The sequence below is a fragment of the Protopterus annectens genome, chromosome 7.part0 (assembly GCF_019279795.1).
Source record: "Protopterus annectens isolate FY-2018-M chromosome 7.part0, PAN1.0, whole genome shotgun sequence".
NCBI lineage: Eukaryota > Metazoa > Chordata > Ceratodontiformes > Protopteridae > Protopterus > Protopterus annectens.
In genome coordinates this window covers 559456973-559473737 of record NC_056739.1, presented here as the reverse complement: position 1 = coordinate 559473737, position 16765 = coordinate 559456973, and the positions used below count along the sequence as shown (strand labels likewise).

At 40.9% G+C, this 16765-nt stretch overlaps 1 protein-coding gene across 1 annotated transcript in view; it reads right to left on the bottom strand.

Moving 5' to 3' along the window:
• The window catches only part of LOC122806593 (complement decay-accelerating factor, GPI-anchored-like), a 514569-nt gene that overhangs the window by 82847 nt on the left and 414957 nt on the right, over nt 1-16765 (bottom strand). The gene's annotated exons all lie outside the window — the stretch shown is intronic.

The window sequence follows — 16765 nt, the reverse complement described above, 5'->3', positions numbered from 1 at the left end:
GGACTTCTTTGAGATGGTTACCAAGGCATTAGACGAGGGAAAGGAGGTCCACACAGCCTACCTAGACCTCGCAAAGGCTTTTGACACCATTCCCCATTCTAGTATTATAGACAAGCTCACCAGCTTGAACATAAATCCCTATGTCACAAGATGGCTTGCCAACTGGCTCATGGATAGAACCCACATGCTGAGAGTTGCAGGCTCTACGTCCGACTCTAAACCGGTTACAAGTGACATCCCCCACGGCTCAGTCCTAGGAACCCTCCTGTTCGGTACATACTTCTCAGAGGTACAGGCAAGCATAGGAGGCTATGGCTGACCAAGTTCTCAGACGACTGCAAACTAGGGGCCATAATTGATTCTCCGGCTGATACAGATACCCTCCAGATGGGTCTCACTGAGATGGATACCTGGTGTCAAAATCATGGCCTCAAGCTAAATGCCAAAAAGTGCATAGTCATCCCCTTTGGAAAAAACAAAGTACCCGAGAAACTACTTCATAGGTGGTAGTCCCCTAAATACAGAAAATGTAATAAGGGATCTGGGGACCCAAGTAGATAGTAATCTCTCCTTTGATAATCATATTGCCAAGGTGGTAAGAAAATCCTTCTATGTGGCCCACCTAATCACAAAAGGGTTCGCATCTAGAACAAAAGAGGTTATTGTGCCTCTCTACTCATCACTCATTAAACCCATCGTAGCATACAATGCCCCATTTGGGATGTACCTTACAAGACACCTGCAACAGCTGGAAAGACCACAAAAGTACCTCACCAAGAGGATTACTGGCCTCAAACAGATGCCCTATGCAGCCTGACTCAAGAAACTCCAGCTGTACTCGGTTGCATACCACTTACTCAGAGGTGATCTCTGCCTGACATACAAGGCCTTGTCCAACCCAGAATTGATAGACATGCTCCACCTAAAAAAAAACAAATCCCGCAGAGCCACATGCTCTAGTGATATAAACCTCACCACAACGATAAATAGGACATACTGGAGGGATAGATTCCTGTCCCAGAGACTCCCCATGCTTTGGAACAGGATTCCAGTATACATCAGGCAGAGTGCCTCATTAACACTCTTCAAGAGAAACCTTGATGGGTGGATGGGAAACAGAAAATTTACCCCAGGGATCAATGCAGTGGCTCTGCTGGACAGTGGCGCAGGGAACTAATGGCTCTGCTGGACAGAGGCATAGGGAACTAATCTAAGGGGGTGGCGAAAGCCAACACATTCTGGCTAGGCTTATAAATGCCCTTGGGAAGATAGCCTAGTACTTACTTATGAACCTATGATCATGTGAATTTGATAAATAACAGTTTTCAGGATGGTTATTCACCAGAATATCTGAGACAAAGGAAAGGAGGAGTACTTATATTAATTGCAAGAGGAGCTCAAATAGTGATAGACGAGGATAAACAGATAATGGTAGAGTTGTAGTGCTAACGAGCTATTGGCGAGTATTTCTATTCCACCTAAAACTGCTGTAATGGAGCTTAAGAAAATTCTGGGAGAAATAACCAGTTTTCAGCAAGTAATATTACTTATAGGTGGTGACTGGAATTTGATTTGCCTTAGTGAAGATGTGTCTGGGGGTCCCAGAAGGGAAAGTATAACAAAGCAGGGTAGGTTTTTGAAGAAATTTATGAAAATATTTGGCATGGGAGATGTGAATTCAGTAATAGCAGTTCATTGTGAATTTACATATTTCTCAAGGTATAAAAACTGGGCTATGCTAGACAGAATTTACTTTTCACAGGAACATGTACATTTAATTGAAAGTCTTGATATGCACCCAGTAACTATTTCAGATCATTTAATAAATAAAAACACAGGGTAATGGAATAAAAATAAGACACTGGCTCTTTCCCTCCTCTCTGTTGAAAAGAGAGGAATTTAAGGAATGGGTAGTGGGGATTATTCAGGAGCTATTTGAGAGGACAGAAATTACTTCTGAAAATATAGCTAGGGAGTGGGATAAATTTATGGTGGAGTTTTAAAATAGGGTGGGAAATAAAAGCAAGGGAGCTATGGTTAAGAAGTAATAATTATTTAGAGGGACTGACAATAAGTATTGCAGAATAGGGGGAATCTCACAGAACAAGAAGAGAATCAAGTGCAAAATGCTAAGTAGAAAATAAGGGATTACTTCAAAAATATACACCAGTTTAGAAAGACTGTTGTTAAGCAACTGTTTTTTGAAAATAACACTAGAGCACAAAAACTTCTAACACAATGACTAAGGCAATAGAAAGTAGAAAGGGCTGTAGCCAAGCTTAGAGAGCCTATAACAAGGAAGGCAACAAGAGATCCTGTAGAGGTATTAGAAATATTTTGGAAATTCTATGAAAGTCTGTATGAATCAAGAATAGATACAAATGGAAATGTCTAATTTAAAAATTAAATATTCCAAGGTTAGAGGTAGTTGAGGCTCAATTACTAATGGTAGGGATAAGAAGAGATGAGATAAAAATTCTGATGTATAACCATCTACAGGAAAGTCCACAGGAATTGATGGTATTCCTGTAAAAGTTTGGAAGCTAGGAGGGAAGGAACTGATAAAGATCTGGAAGGTTTTGTTTAACAGTATTTTAAGAGGAGAGAAGTACCAACATCTTGGAAGAAAGCAGTGGTAGCTGTAATACTTAAAGAGGGTAAAGATCCATCAGATCCAGCTTCATACAGGCCCATTTCAATACTAAACCATGACTATAATGTGTTCATGTCTATAATGGCTAAATGAATGGCAAAAGTAATGCCAAAATTGATAGATATGGGTCAGTGTGGTTTTGTGGAGGGGTAGCAAACATTTGACAACATTAATAGAACACTGATGATCCAGAGGGAAGCAGATTGTAAGAAGATACAATTGTTGTTGGTGGGTCTTGATGCTTTGATTTGACAGAGTAAGATGGGACCTTTATGAGCAGGGCAATGGAAGCATTCACATTTCCTGAAAAAATTATAAGGTTGATTATGAGGATGTATGAGGGGTCGGAGGCGAAAATTAAAGTGGGTGGGGTCCTCTCTGATAATTTCTGCTTGAGCAGAGGAACTAGGCAGGGGTGTCCTCTTTCCCCTTTGTTATTTGCATTATATTTAGAACCATTGGCAATAAAAATGAGAGACTCAGAAATTCAAGGATATAATTTGTATGGTAGTCAAGAAAAGCTGGTTCTATTTGCAGATGATATAATTTTATACTTGACAAAACTAGAAAGAGACATTACAGTGTTGTGGAATATTTTGAGATGGTTTCAAATCTTTTTAGGGTACAAAATGAATGAAGCTTAAACAAAGGCAATAGCTGTAAGTTATATAGCCACATATGAATTGGTTCAGCAATATCCATATTTATGGGGACAAAAACTCAAATGAATAACTCAAGGAAGTTATTTGTGCTAGATTCTAAAACTAAACAGCAACTTAAATAAGTAAAAGCGAAAATCATAGAAAAAAATCCAAGGATGGGAATCCTGTTCTCTAGTTCTTTAAAATCCTTTTATTACAACTTGATTGAAAAATGAATTAAGTTGTAATATATTGAAAAGCCTAATAAAGTTGTAATAAAGGGATTTTAAAGAACTAGAGAACGAGATTCCCATCCTTGGATTTTTTTTCTACGATTTGCTCTTTTATTTATTAAATTTGCTGCTTGGTTTTTGGAATCTAGCATAAATAACTTTGTTGAGTTATTCAAGTCTTTTGGTTCATGTTTTGGAACTACGGCAGTCAGAGTAAGTTCCATATACTTCAGTTATTGTTTCTAGGTTTTAAAAAGTGTGCTGTGGGCTCTTTCATATTTTGATATTTCTGGACATGATTAAAGAAAGTATTTAGCAGTATGGATTAAAAATGTTTCTGGTGTGGCAGCTAAGGATATGTGGGAGGAGACTAAACTAAAGATAATACAAAAAGTGAGAAAACTGAAACTTTGTTATATGGATATGGATAGTAAGATAGAAGCAGTTAAAATGTTTTTAGTCCCATTACTCTTACACACAGGTCAGGCATATTTTTATCAATCAGAGGAAAAGGTGTGGATAGCATTTAATAAAGAGCTGAAGGACTTTATCCGGGAGCTGAAGATGGCAAGAATCAAGTGGGATAAGCTGATTCTTCCAGTAGAACAGGGCAGAAGGGATTACCTGATTTAAAGGGATATTTCAGAGCTACACACTCAAGGCTCCTATACATAGCACAAGCAGAACATTATAATTCAAAATGGAAAAGGATGATGATGAAACCTGGGGAAGCTCAAGAAACAATGAGACTGGAATTGTGGATGCAAGCTGTTAAGGAGAATCACAATAATCACACAGAATATTATATCTATAAAGTAGCATAAAGTATCCTAATATGTAAGCCAACACGGGAATGGAGAAAGGAGATTCTGTCGATAGGGATGACTGCAATTAGAGGTATACACAATAGGCAAGAGTGGGCTTGAATTTATTGGAGAAAACTGGCAAAGCAACCAAGGTATTTGGGCAAATAACTAGACTGGGAAGATGCCAAGAATGTATTTGGACTGCAGGTCAGAGATTGCCTTCCCTGAAAAGTATTGATATCAGAGGATAGGTAAAGAGAAAGAAATGGGGGGGGGGTTCTAAAAGAAAGCCGAGCATTGGTAGAGTATTTATTAGAATCTAGAACAGAAGCTGCTATTAAAAAAGGAATAATTAGTAGAGCATATAAAGTTTTGCATGGTAACCATAAGAATAAATCAGAGGATATTAGAAGGGATTGGGAAGAGCAATTAGATAAGCAATTCACAAAGAAACAATGGGAGGATATATGTATGTTTCCTATATATTCAGCAAAATCTAGAAGATTTTGGATTTTTGCTTGGGAATGTTTACATAAATATTTTTATACCCCAAGTAGACTCCAAAGAACTTTTCCTCAGGCAGACAGCAAAGTTTAGAGGTGTGAAGAGGAAGACAGAGGTAATTGGGAACATACTTTCTGGGAGTGTTGTGAGTTGCTGGACTTTAAGGATTCCCTACGAGATGCACTATCAGAGATGCTGGCTGAGCTGATTGGTGTGATGAGGAAGATGATTCTTTTGAGAAATGGAACAGAATCAGAATCAGAATTGCCTAAACATGGTACGGTTTTGCTGTGTATAATTGTGGTGACTGCCAAAAAAGAATTAGAAAATCGAAATCAAAATCTAAACCATCTGTACTAGAAGTAGTGAATATAGTAACAGAGATAAAACAAATATATTTGGAAATTTTATGAAAATGTGTATATAGCAGAGAAATATGAAAATCAAGAAAATGTACAAATGGAAATGTTTATGGAAACATTAAATATGCCAAGGTTAGAGGTAGATGAGGCTCAATTACTAACAGTTAGAATAAAAGGAGATGAGATCAAAATGGTGATATAGTATAACCGATCTACAGATGGTATTCCTGTCAAAGTTTGGAGGCTGGGAGGGAGGGGACTGATGGGGATCTGGAGGGCTTTGCTTGACAGTGTTTTTGGAGGAGGGGGTTTCCAGTGTCCTGGGTTAAAACGATGGTGGCTGTGGTGCCCGGGGAAGGTGGAGACCTATCAGATCCAGCTTTGTGTGCACTAATTTCAATTCTAGACCATGATTATAAAGTGTTTGTGTCTGTAGTGGTTAAGGGAGTGGTGGGGTGATGGAGATGTGGATCTCTGTGGTTTTATGCAGGGAAGGCAGACATTTGACAACACTGACAGATTGATGTTGATCCAGTGGAAGGCAGGGTGTTGGAGGGTACCACTGATGTTGGTGGATTTTGTTGCAGGGGGGCATTCAGTGGAGTAGTCTGGGATTTTCTGAGTGGGGCAGTGGAGGCATTTGCATTCCCTGATAAAATGATCAAGTTGCTTGGTAGGATGTATGCGGGATCGGAGGCAAATATTAAAGTGGGTGGGGTCCACTCTGATGATTTTTGTTTGAGCAGGAGGGTTGAGCATGGGTATTCTCTTTCCCCCTTTGTTATTTGCATTATATTTAGTGCCATTGATGGGGAAAGTAGGGGACTCGGGGATTCGGGGATGAAGTTGGTGTGGTGGTCAGGAGAGGCTGGCTTTGTTTGCAGATGATATTGTTTTATGCCTGGTGGAGCCAGGGGTGGGGGACATTTCAGTGTTGTGTAGCATTTTGGGATGGTTTTACATCTTTTTGGCAATGGCTGTGGGATATGTGCCTGCACATGAACTGGTTCAGCTATGTCCATATTTGTGGGGAGTTACTATCAAACTCACGAATATCATAACAGAGTGTGGTCAAAATTCTGAGCGAAAATGCTTACGGTCTGCATATTAATTAGCTGACATTGTCAAAACAAAATACCGACAATATCTAATTCGGCATTTTTCGATGTCAGCCATTTTTTTTTACCTGCTACCACTTACCTGCCTGCTTTTCACCAGTATGAATGTATTCAGTTCAGTACTGCACATCACTGAAATTCATGTTTTTGCAGGGGGGCAAGCCCTCCTGCACCACCACACCCCCTGCAAATTATATATTCCAACTCTGCGATCACACTACAATGAGGAAAAGGGTAAATGTTCTGATCTACACTGTACCACAATCTCTTTTTGCAATGTCGACCACATATAAGTTGAATGCACGGTGTCATTCTCTGCAAAGGACACTTGTAGAATTGTAGTTCGGCAATACAGGAACCAGCCAACACACATTCAGCATTCCCATGTTCACTGAACATCAGTTCTTCATTTTTATAGTAAACCTTTGTGGGAATGTGATGGGGTGGTGCTTAGGAGTGTGCACTGGAGGGGATTCTGCTATGGCAGCTGTGTGTGTGTGGGAAGAGGCTGAACAGAAGATGTTACACAACATGAGAAATTGGAACTATGGTTTATGGATATGGATAGCAAGGTACAAGCAGTTGAATTGTTTTTAGTCCCTTTGGTTTTATACATGGGTTGAACATGTCTTTGGCAATTGGAGAAGAAATTGTGGATAGCAGTTGATAAAGCTGTGAGGGATTTTGTCTGTGGAAGCAGTGAAAGTCGAGTGGGATAAGCTGATTCTTCTGGTGGAGCAGTGTGGTTTGGAATTGCCTGATTTGAAGGGACATTTCAGAGCTGCTCGGTTGGGGTTCCTGTGCATGGCACAAGCAGATGACTGTAGTTTAAAGTGGAGGGGGATGGTGGTGGGGCAGGAGGGAGGCTTGAGAGGTGGGGGGACTGGGACTTTGGATGCAGATCCTTGGAGCGAGTGACAATAGCCATACAGAATATTGTATTCATAATGTAGAGGAAAGTATTCTGGAAGTTGAGCCAGAAAGGGAGTGGAGGGGATAGATTCTGCTGATAGAAAAGAGTGCAGCTTGGGATGCTGAGAGTGGGCAAAAGGGCCTGTAATTTATTGAAGGGTGCTGGCGGGGAACCAAGATGTTGGGAGATGGTGTTTGGGGGGTGGAATGGGAGGAGGCCAAGAGTTTAATTGGACTCTGGGCTAGAGATTGCCTTCACTGTCAAGGACTGATTAATATCAGAATGTGGGCAGAGGGGAGAAATGGGGTGATCTTGGTCAAGAGATCTGCACTGGTGGAGTTTTTAGCAAAATGTGGAGCAGAGTCTGCTACTAAAGCAGGGATAATTGGTGGAGCTTATAAAGTAATGCATGCTAAGTATAAGAATCTATAGGAAGAGGTTAGAGGGGATTGGGAGGGGAGATTGGTTGGGCAATTCATGGGGAAACAGTGGTGGAGGGTCTATGTATGTCGGTTCTATATTATAACAGCGAATGCTTAAAAAAGCGAATGCTGTGTAATGGACCCAAAAATAACGAAAACACAAAATTCCGAACAAACAAAACAGCAATTTTTTTCCCAGGGAAAAAAATTGCTGGTCTGCAAAGAAAAAAAACAAAAACAAAGAAACCCACAAAATAAAGTGGGGGGCTTTGCCCCCACACCCCCAATGTGGGGGGGATGTGCCCCCCCACACCCCCTACTTAAATATATCAACTGTGAGAAATAGGGAGCCATGTATGTCCACCCTCCAGTGTAGGGAAATGGAGGAAGAACGGCACAACAGTTCACTTCAGTAGGCTCAAAGACAGTGTATAATCAATGCAGAATCCAAGGTAGTAATAAAAACTTAATTTATTGTGAAAAACAATACAACCTTAGCACTTTCGTCCCAAAAATCAATGTTGTATGAGCTTCCCCTGCCCCATACTTTCTTCTTTTTTTTTGTGATGGAGAACATGTCCTAGGAAAATTACCACAATTGTTTTGTGAGTTCATTTAAGACAACTATGTTAAATTCATGCAGCTAAAGTTCTGTGAGGGAATTTTATTCCAAGGCTTTTAAGTTTCGAAGATTTTTAAAGTTTGAACATCTAAATTGTTTTTATTGTTACTGCTCCTTTAAGCTGACTTAACAGTTGGTTACCTTGTATTATTCCTGGGCTTTTGCATTTAAATATGGCAACTTTGTTTGAATCATTACTCTGATGAAGTCCCTTGATTTTTGGGTGAAAGCTAAGGAATTGTTGTTTTTCACACTAAACAAAGTTTTTATTACTACCTAGGATTCTGCAATGATTTTATATTGCCTTTGAGCTTACTGAAGTGAATTGTCGTGCCATTCCTCCTCTGTTTCCCTACACTGGAATTTGGTTTTGTGCAGCAGTTTAACTTATTGTGTATGTGTGTCTCATAGGTGTATGACAGGGTCTGGAAGATTTAGAATCTTTGCTTGGAATTGTTTACAGAGGCAGTTTTGTACCCCAAATAGACTCCAAAGAATTTTTCCTCAGATAGCAGCGGGAGGAGGCTGGGAACATGTTTTTGGGGGTGTGGTGGGTTGACAGGCTTTGAAGGTTCCCTGCAGACTGCTGTATCAGAAGTGCTTCATGAGCAGATTGGTGTAGCTGAGGAGATCATTTTTTTAAGCTGTGACACAGAATCAGAGTAGCCTGGGCATGGTGGGGCCTTGCTGAGTCTGGTTGTGGTGGCTGCCAAAAAAGGCAATTACTAGAGGGTGGAGGTCAGAGTCTAAGTCAACTGGTGATAGAGATGGAACAACTGTAGGTGGGGTCTTTTGAAAAGGGTGGGAGCAAGTTGCATGGAAGAAGTTGAAAATTGTGGAATAGCACATGCAGAATAATGTTTTGGAGGAGGAATGAGGTTTAAAAGAAGACAGGATTTGAATGAGCTGTGTAATGTTTGACTGACAATGACTGTCAGTGATGGGGAACCTATGACGTGTCAAGGGTGACACATCATGATGTTTTGAGTGACACACCAGCGTTTATCAACACCCAAGTTATCAAAGAAACTGAATGAATAAAAATACAATATGTGACCCTGCACTTATTAAAACTCGGCAATAAAAAAAGTCATTAATGGATGTTAATCAAATTGAATGCAGTGTGTTCCATATTTTATTTTCAGTTCAAAATTACCATTAAAAGTAGGGTAATTTTTGTGCACTATTTTAAGGCCAGTTATTAGTACACATATTGTTTTCTCTATTGTAAGTCACTATTTTTCTTTTACTCTTTTAATACATAGCAACACACATGATTGGACTGTATTTTTTCAAATAAATGAATATGTAAATAATTGTTTCCCTTTTGTCGGGGGGGGGGGGTGGTGACATGCCAGCAGAGTCAAGATAGTAATTTTCCAAATTTTTGACACGCCGAGCCCAAATGTTTCACCATCACTGGACTAGATAGATTTTAAGTGATGTATAATGTTTGCAAGTAAAAATATGTCCATATGGTTTGCTTTCATTTATGTAAATGTATGATTGCCAATGTCATAAGTGATAATTTAATAAAGATGTTTCTTGTTTAAAAAAAATATGGAAAACAATTTTACTGATTGTTCTGACTTCTGCAAGAAGGGTGTCTAAGTTGCAAAGTCTTATAGTGAGTCAGCCCTATCTCATTTTCCCCAGAGGTAGGATTTCTTTGAGAGCTAATCCTTTTATGCGTAAAAGTGTGTCCAAATTTAATTTAAACCAAATTGTTCATCTCCCCATTTTCTTTTCTGAAACTAAAAATCAGGGAGAAAGGATACACCATGTCTTGGTTGTCCACAGACAACACAGCTACTATCTTAAGAGAACTAAATCTTTCACATCTGCAGATCAATTTTTCATTTCTTATGCAGGTAAGAAGGGGTAATCTCTGTCAACACAGACTTATTTTCAAATGTTGTCTAAGACTATTACCTTTTGTTATGAAACTCTTCCAGGCAGGGTCAAGGCCTACTCTACCAGGGTCTTTGTTTCATCTATGACTTTTTGGAAAGGGGTGGACTCTAGAAGTACTCTAGAAGGTGCAACTTGGTCCACTGTACATATTTTTACAAGGCACTATAAGCCTGAGTCCTTTTCTAGGTCTAGATCAGGCTTTGCTAGGACCATTCTCCAGGTGGTTCTGGAGTTTTCTTCCACCTCCCAAATGTAGTAAGGTAGGGTAATCTACCCATCTAGCTAAGGCTTCTGTAACAGTGATCAATATGATGAATTTAGTACAGCTGTGATAGTAAACTTACCATAACAGTAGATGTTCTAATGATCAGTGCTGAACAGCCACTGCCTCCATCCATCCCGCTTGTTTTTTTGTGTGTTGTTTATGCCAGGGTGTGGACATTTATTTGTTGTTATTTCTAGTATTGTCCTTTCAGGTCTCATCCTCCCTCGCTCTGTTGGCTTGAAAGTTTTGAAGGGCTTGGCACAAAAACCTGTATTTTTAGTCAGCTCAACTTGATTTGACTAATGGTTTGGACACTTGGAAGGTGCTGTGGAGCTTTGAAAACTCACTGACTGTTTTGTCATGTGCAGGATATTAGCCACATAGCTAAGGCTTCTGCAGCAGTGATCATTTGAACATCTACTCTTATGGAAAGTTTACTTAAGTAACTATACTTTCTTCTTCTTGTGTTTCCCTATGATCTGTCTCATACATTCTACTTTATCAAGTGGTCTCCTAATGCTATAACTTTGGACACATTACAGGTAAAGTTACAATGTTCCACAAACAGGTTGATGTCCCCTTTTTTGTAAGTGATAAATGTCCAGAGCTACCAGTATCACAGCAGCTGTTGGAATGAACATCCACAAGCTTAGTGTCACCTACTACCACTTTATTGTATACAGTCGACATTTCTGTATAAGTACAAGAATCAACTTTTGTGTGCTCAAAAATATGTTGTGGAAGAAACACACAAATTATCTGTGTATCCTCATCAGAAGTAGCTCTTTCCTTGTTCACTGGACAAATGTCATCTATAAAAAGCATTTTTAAGAACACGTGGCATAAATTTGTTATAGTTTGGGATTTATCTGAAGAATATGTTTGTACTGAAGCTACCATGAGGTTAATAGGGGAGCAACATTCTTTAGTACACATACATTTAGATCATTTAGGTACATAGGTGTGTAGTACTCTGACCAGTGAGGTCCTTTTAATCCTAACCATGTACCCCAAATCTCTGACAAGTTTTGGTACCCCTGGTAATGAAAGCAAGGGCATGGGAGATGGAACATATACAAGGAAGGGTCTGGGAGATGCACCATTTACAAGCTGCCTTTGACATCATGAATCAAGGAATCCTGATTGAAAAGTTGGGTATTCTGCTTAAATGATTATGTTTAGTTGGTTATTTCATCTATAGGGTTAGAGTGGTCTGCCTTTTACCTGTTTGGCATACACCGAGGGTAGTTTCAGGCTTTAATAGTTCATATTCTTGTTCTTACACACAGAGGTGTGGAGTACCCCTTGATTTGATCTTAGGTCCATGACATTTTACTCTGTTTACACTGACCATTAGGGATCTTAGTAGAGAGAAAGCTGCTATGCTGGTCATACTCATCTTTAACTTTCCTTCCCTGCAGAATGTGTGTTGGATGTGTACTCTGTAGTGGATATTTTTGCGGCTATTATTGGTACGGTAATAACTGATTGACATTTTGTATATCCAAACCTGAAGTTTGGTCTGTTCTTGTCCCACTGACAGAGTCATATGCCTTGTCACATCCATCTTTTATTCTTTATGATAGTGTTAATGTATTTGCCAATTTTCACTGACTCCATAATTCCCAAGATTCTGCTGTGAGGCACAGTATCAAGAAACGTTGTCTGATCAATATATGCAACATCAAGACTGGATCATCTTGCCACTGTCCTAAGTATGCAGCTGAAATGCAGGGACTAAGCATCTCTTGTACTTGAACATCTTGCTTTCATCTGAGACTCATTACTAAGATTAAGCACTTGATTCCTGTGGAAGAACTCTGTACGTTCGTCCATGGTTTCATTGTCTTGAATATTGCAATGCCCTCTACCTCTGGCTTTCTGACCCTGTGAATGAGAGGTGATAGCTGGTTGCACATTTCTGCAGCCTTGCTATCTAAATAGTACTCAAATCAGCTAGCACTTTACTGTAGTGCTGTAGAGCTCGTACTGGCAAACCTTTCTGTTTTTGAACAACAAGTAATCAGAGACCTGCGGACCCAAGTTGACAGTGACCTCTCATTTGACACCCACGTCGCCAAAGTGGTTAGAAAGACCTTCTACCTTGCCCACCTTATCATGAAGGGATTCACATCCAGATCAAAGGATGTCATTGTACCCTGATATTCCTCCCTTATCAGGCCTATGATTGAGTACAATGCCCCATTTGGTATGTACCTCACCCGGCACCTGCAGCAGCTGGAGAGACCCCAAAAGTACCTTACCAAGAGGATCAAGGGTCTCCAGCATATGTCATATGCTGCCAGACTGAAAAAGCTCCAGCTCTATTTAGTAGCATACCGCCTGCTCAGAGGTGATCTGTGCCTTACGTACAAGGCCATGTCCAATTCAGAATTAATGGACATGCTCCACCTCAAAAAATCCAAATCCATCAGAGCCAGGAGAGCTAAAGATCTAAACCTCAGCACAAATATGAATAGGATATGCTGGAGGGACAGATTCATAACCCAGAGGCTTCCCGCACTCTGGAACAGGATACCTGTCCATGTTAGGCAGAGCCCCTCACTGACTCTCTTCAAGAGAAATCTGGACGAATGGATGGGTGATCGTAGGTTTACCCCGGGGGTCATCTCTGTGTCATTGCTAGATAGAGGCACAGTAAACTAAATTTAATTTAAATTGTACACTTTGTATCATTACATGGGGTGGCGAAAGCCACATACACTTTGGCTAGGCTTATAAATGCCCTAGGGTAGATAGCCTAGTACTATACTATGAAACTATGAAACTAAGAGCTGGGCTTTTTATTGCTGCCTGGCTTGGGCCCCCTTACCTAAGTTAGCTTACTGTTGTTTACTGCCCTCCTGGATGGTTACACTCTGTTCCTCTGGGCTGCCAGTATGTCGTGGTGTGGACTGAGTCTTCTGGTGTATGATTATTTGCGTATTAAGGCTTCATCTCTGGAATTTACTATCTCATTGGCTTAGAGGGTGTTCCAAATTGGTTGGTTTCAAGGCATCCCTAACATTATACTTGCTTGACCTAACTACCGATAACAACCTTTAAGAATGACAAGTGTTGCCTTAATATACTGTGGTATTTATTATTTGTTTAATTGGTTGGCTTAAAAGGGTTTTGAGGCATACTTACCCAGTTAGGAAATGTAAAACAAATAAACACATATATAGCATTTTGATGTTGTACTTAGTTGATGAGCATTTGAATTTAAATATGAATGTCATGATAGCAAAATCTGAGTGAAAAACAATTATAATTTATGTCCATACATTATTAATCTGATGTTGTTAATCTTCATTCATTCATTCATTAATAATGGGTATTGGTTCCGTCCGCCGAACCGAGTCGGCTGTTATAACAAGCTAGCGCCAGCCAAAAACTGTCTAGCTAAGCTTACCCATAGTGCCCCTCTTTCTATCACCTCAGATCTCATTTGCCATGTAGAGTATCAAGACACGTCAGGCCAGTTCTCAAGCTAAGTGGTTTAGAATTTATATTTCAATTTAAATAATTTTTCTCTACTTTTGAGATTTTTCTACCTTAATAGTAGTCGTTTATAGTTTGAGTGATTCTGTTCTGTTTCTTTACCAAATTTTGGTATTTCTTCATAGCATTGCTGGTACAAGCCTCCCTTACCTCTGTGGTAATCTCTAATACCATTGCTGGTATTCCCCCTCCTCTCTTTTCCATCCCTTTACCCATTAGGAATTTCTTCATTACCATTGTTGGTAACAAAAAAAAAATCAGTCCTTCCTTTTCTTGACTGTGTGTGCCCCGTCTGTGGAATAGACTCCCTCTCCATGTCAAGCAAAGTACTTGTCTAGCCCTCTTTAACAGGAACCTGGACAGCTGGATGGGAAACAGAAAATACACCCCTGGGATCCCACCTGTATCCCTGCTGGACAACAGGTGCTGACTTTGAGGGAACATGGATGAAATTCTTGGCTAGGCTTATAAGGGCCTCCAGGCCAATAGCCTAGTGTCATCCTACGAACCTATGTGTGGGTTTACCTGCTTCATATACTGTTATGCTGACAGGGCCTTTCCTTCCTTACTGTTTTGTGACTTGAATTGTTGATAATGGCTGATAAGAAGGGGACAACAAGCTTTAAGCAATGCGATCAGTGTGGCTGGAAAATGCCGAATTCTGATGGAGATTTGTCCTGTGTTTATTGTCTCAGGGTACTGCACTTGAAAGTTCAACCCCCATGTGACTTATGTAAGGGCTTTATTATCCGCACATTGAGAGAAAGAATAAGTTAATACTGAAAGGTCTCCTAAAAACTCATTTCTCAGAGGATCTATCTGAGGTGGAGGGCTCAACCCCTTCTAAAAAGGAACATAAAAAGAGGAGTCAATCTGTACCTTCCTGTCCACATACGAGTGAGCCTAAATCTGTTAAGTCCTCCATGGAACCAAAGGCAAAACATCCTAAACTGACTTCTGCAATCTTGGCACTGGGGCCTCAAACTCCTTCTATGGTGCCGTCCTTGATTATGGAACTGTCCAATACTTCAACTCCTATGGTACCAACCTCTGCTATGGTACCGATGCCCCTCTCAGCACCAGAAATAGTCTCCCCAGTTCAGGTCACTACCCCCCTCCTAGACAACGTACTGGTTCTTTGACCATGGTACTGAAGGGTGAAATCTTACCTCAGACCCCATACTCCCCCTCAGCAGATCCTTTTTCTGGACAACAATTGAGTCCTTTTCTAGAACGCCTTGATTCTCCATCGGGGAAGTCAACACACTTCTCCAGGAGCCTTTCAGAACTCGACATAGTGACATTCATGGGTCAGCTCCTGGCGGCCATAGGAATTCCAACTCCTTCTAAATCCTCCCTCTCACCCAGAGCCGAGGAATTTTCTCCACAGACTCTGACATACATTCCTCCTTCGACCTCCTTGGAGGTATCAGAGCCCTGAATGCCAACCTCTATTCTGATTCCAGCTTCTTTAGTTCCATTGGTAGATCTTACCATGGCTCCGGAACCTATACAATGGTCTTCGACTCAATCAGAACTGACCCATCCTCGAGATCATGACTGGTCTGTTGGCACCGTGACCCCCCTAGTATGGCACCTATTTTTTCTATGGCACCGTCTACTACGGTTCCAGTTGTCCTGGTGGCACCAAGACTTCTCTTGACTCCTTCCCTGGGGGTGGGCTCATCGGAGCAGTGTATGACCCCAGTTCTGAGGTTGTCTTTCTCAGTTCTGGGCTCCCATCCCTCTTCGGGTGGGCCTGCTTTCCAGATGATGGAGAGGGCACTTGCCTCAACAGGCTCACAGCTGGTTTCTTCGGCGCCGGAATTCCACATGTATATGTCATCTGACCTGCAGCTGACACAGTCCACTACTGTGGGACATCAAGCACAGGAACCTCAATGTACCCTTCCACAGGGTACCTACTCTTTAGAGTCCTCTTCAGATGCCCTAGCTCATACGTGGTGAGTTTTCCCCCATGGGGCAGAGGGGGGAACTCATCAGGAAGACGCCCCTCCAGAAGCAGAGGGGGTCCGTGTAATCAGGTATCTTGAGACAGCTCTATCAGCACTCCTGAAGAGAGCCCCAATTGCTTACCTCTGGAAGCACTCAGGGGACGGTTTTCTCTAGACGACCTTGCTTGGCAATCCATAATAACAGATTCTTGGGTGCAGACGACAATTACCAGAGGTTATCACATCCCTTTCAATTCTTTCCTGAAGCCACAAAGGCAAATTTCCAATGTCCCACCCACTCAACGGGAAGCAGCAGCTCAGGAAATACAAAATATCTTTTAAAAAGAGTCATCCAAACAGTCCCACCAGACCAGATAGAATCCGGATTTTACTCAAGGTTCTTTTTAGTGCCAAAAAAAACAGGAGTTTGGCAGACAATTTTAGACCCCAGCATACTAAACAAGTTTGTAGGATAGACAATATTCTGGATGGTTACGGTTCAGTCTATCCTTTCATTTCTGGAGAAAGATGATTGGATGTGCTCAATAGATTTCCAAGATGCTTATTACCACATAAAAATGGACAAATGCTCCGGGATATTTCTCCACTTCCATCTGGGAGCCAATCACTACCAATTGCGAGTGCTGCCCTTTGGTCACTCTATGGCCCCCAGAGTTTTCACCAAATGCATGGCAGTGGTAACAGCTGACTTGAGACTGCAAGGATTCTGGGTGTTTCTGTACATAGACTATTGGCTCCTTACTGCCCCTACCAAGCATCTGATGATTACAGCCTTATATTACACCCTAAAGCTAACAAGATCCTTAGGGATCTCAGTAAACAAAAAAAATTC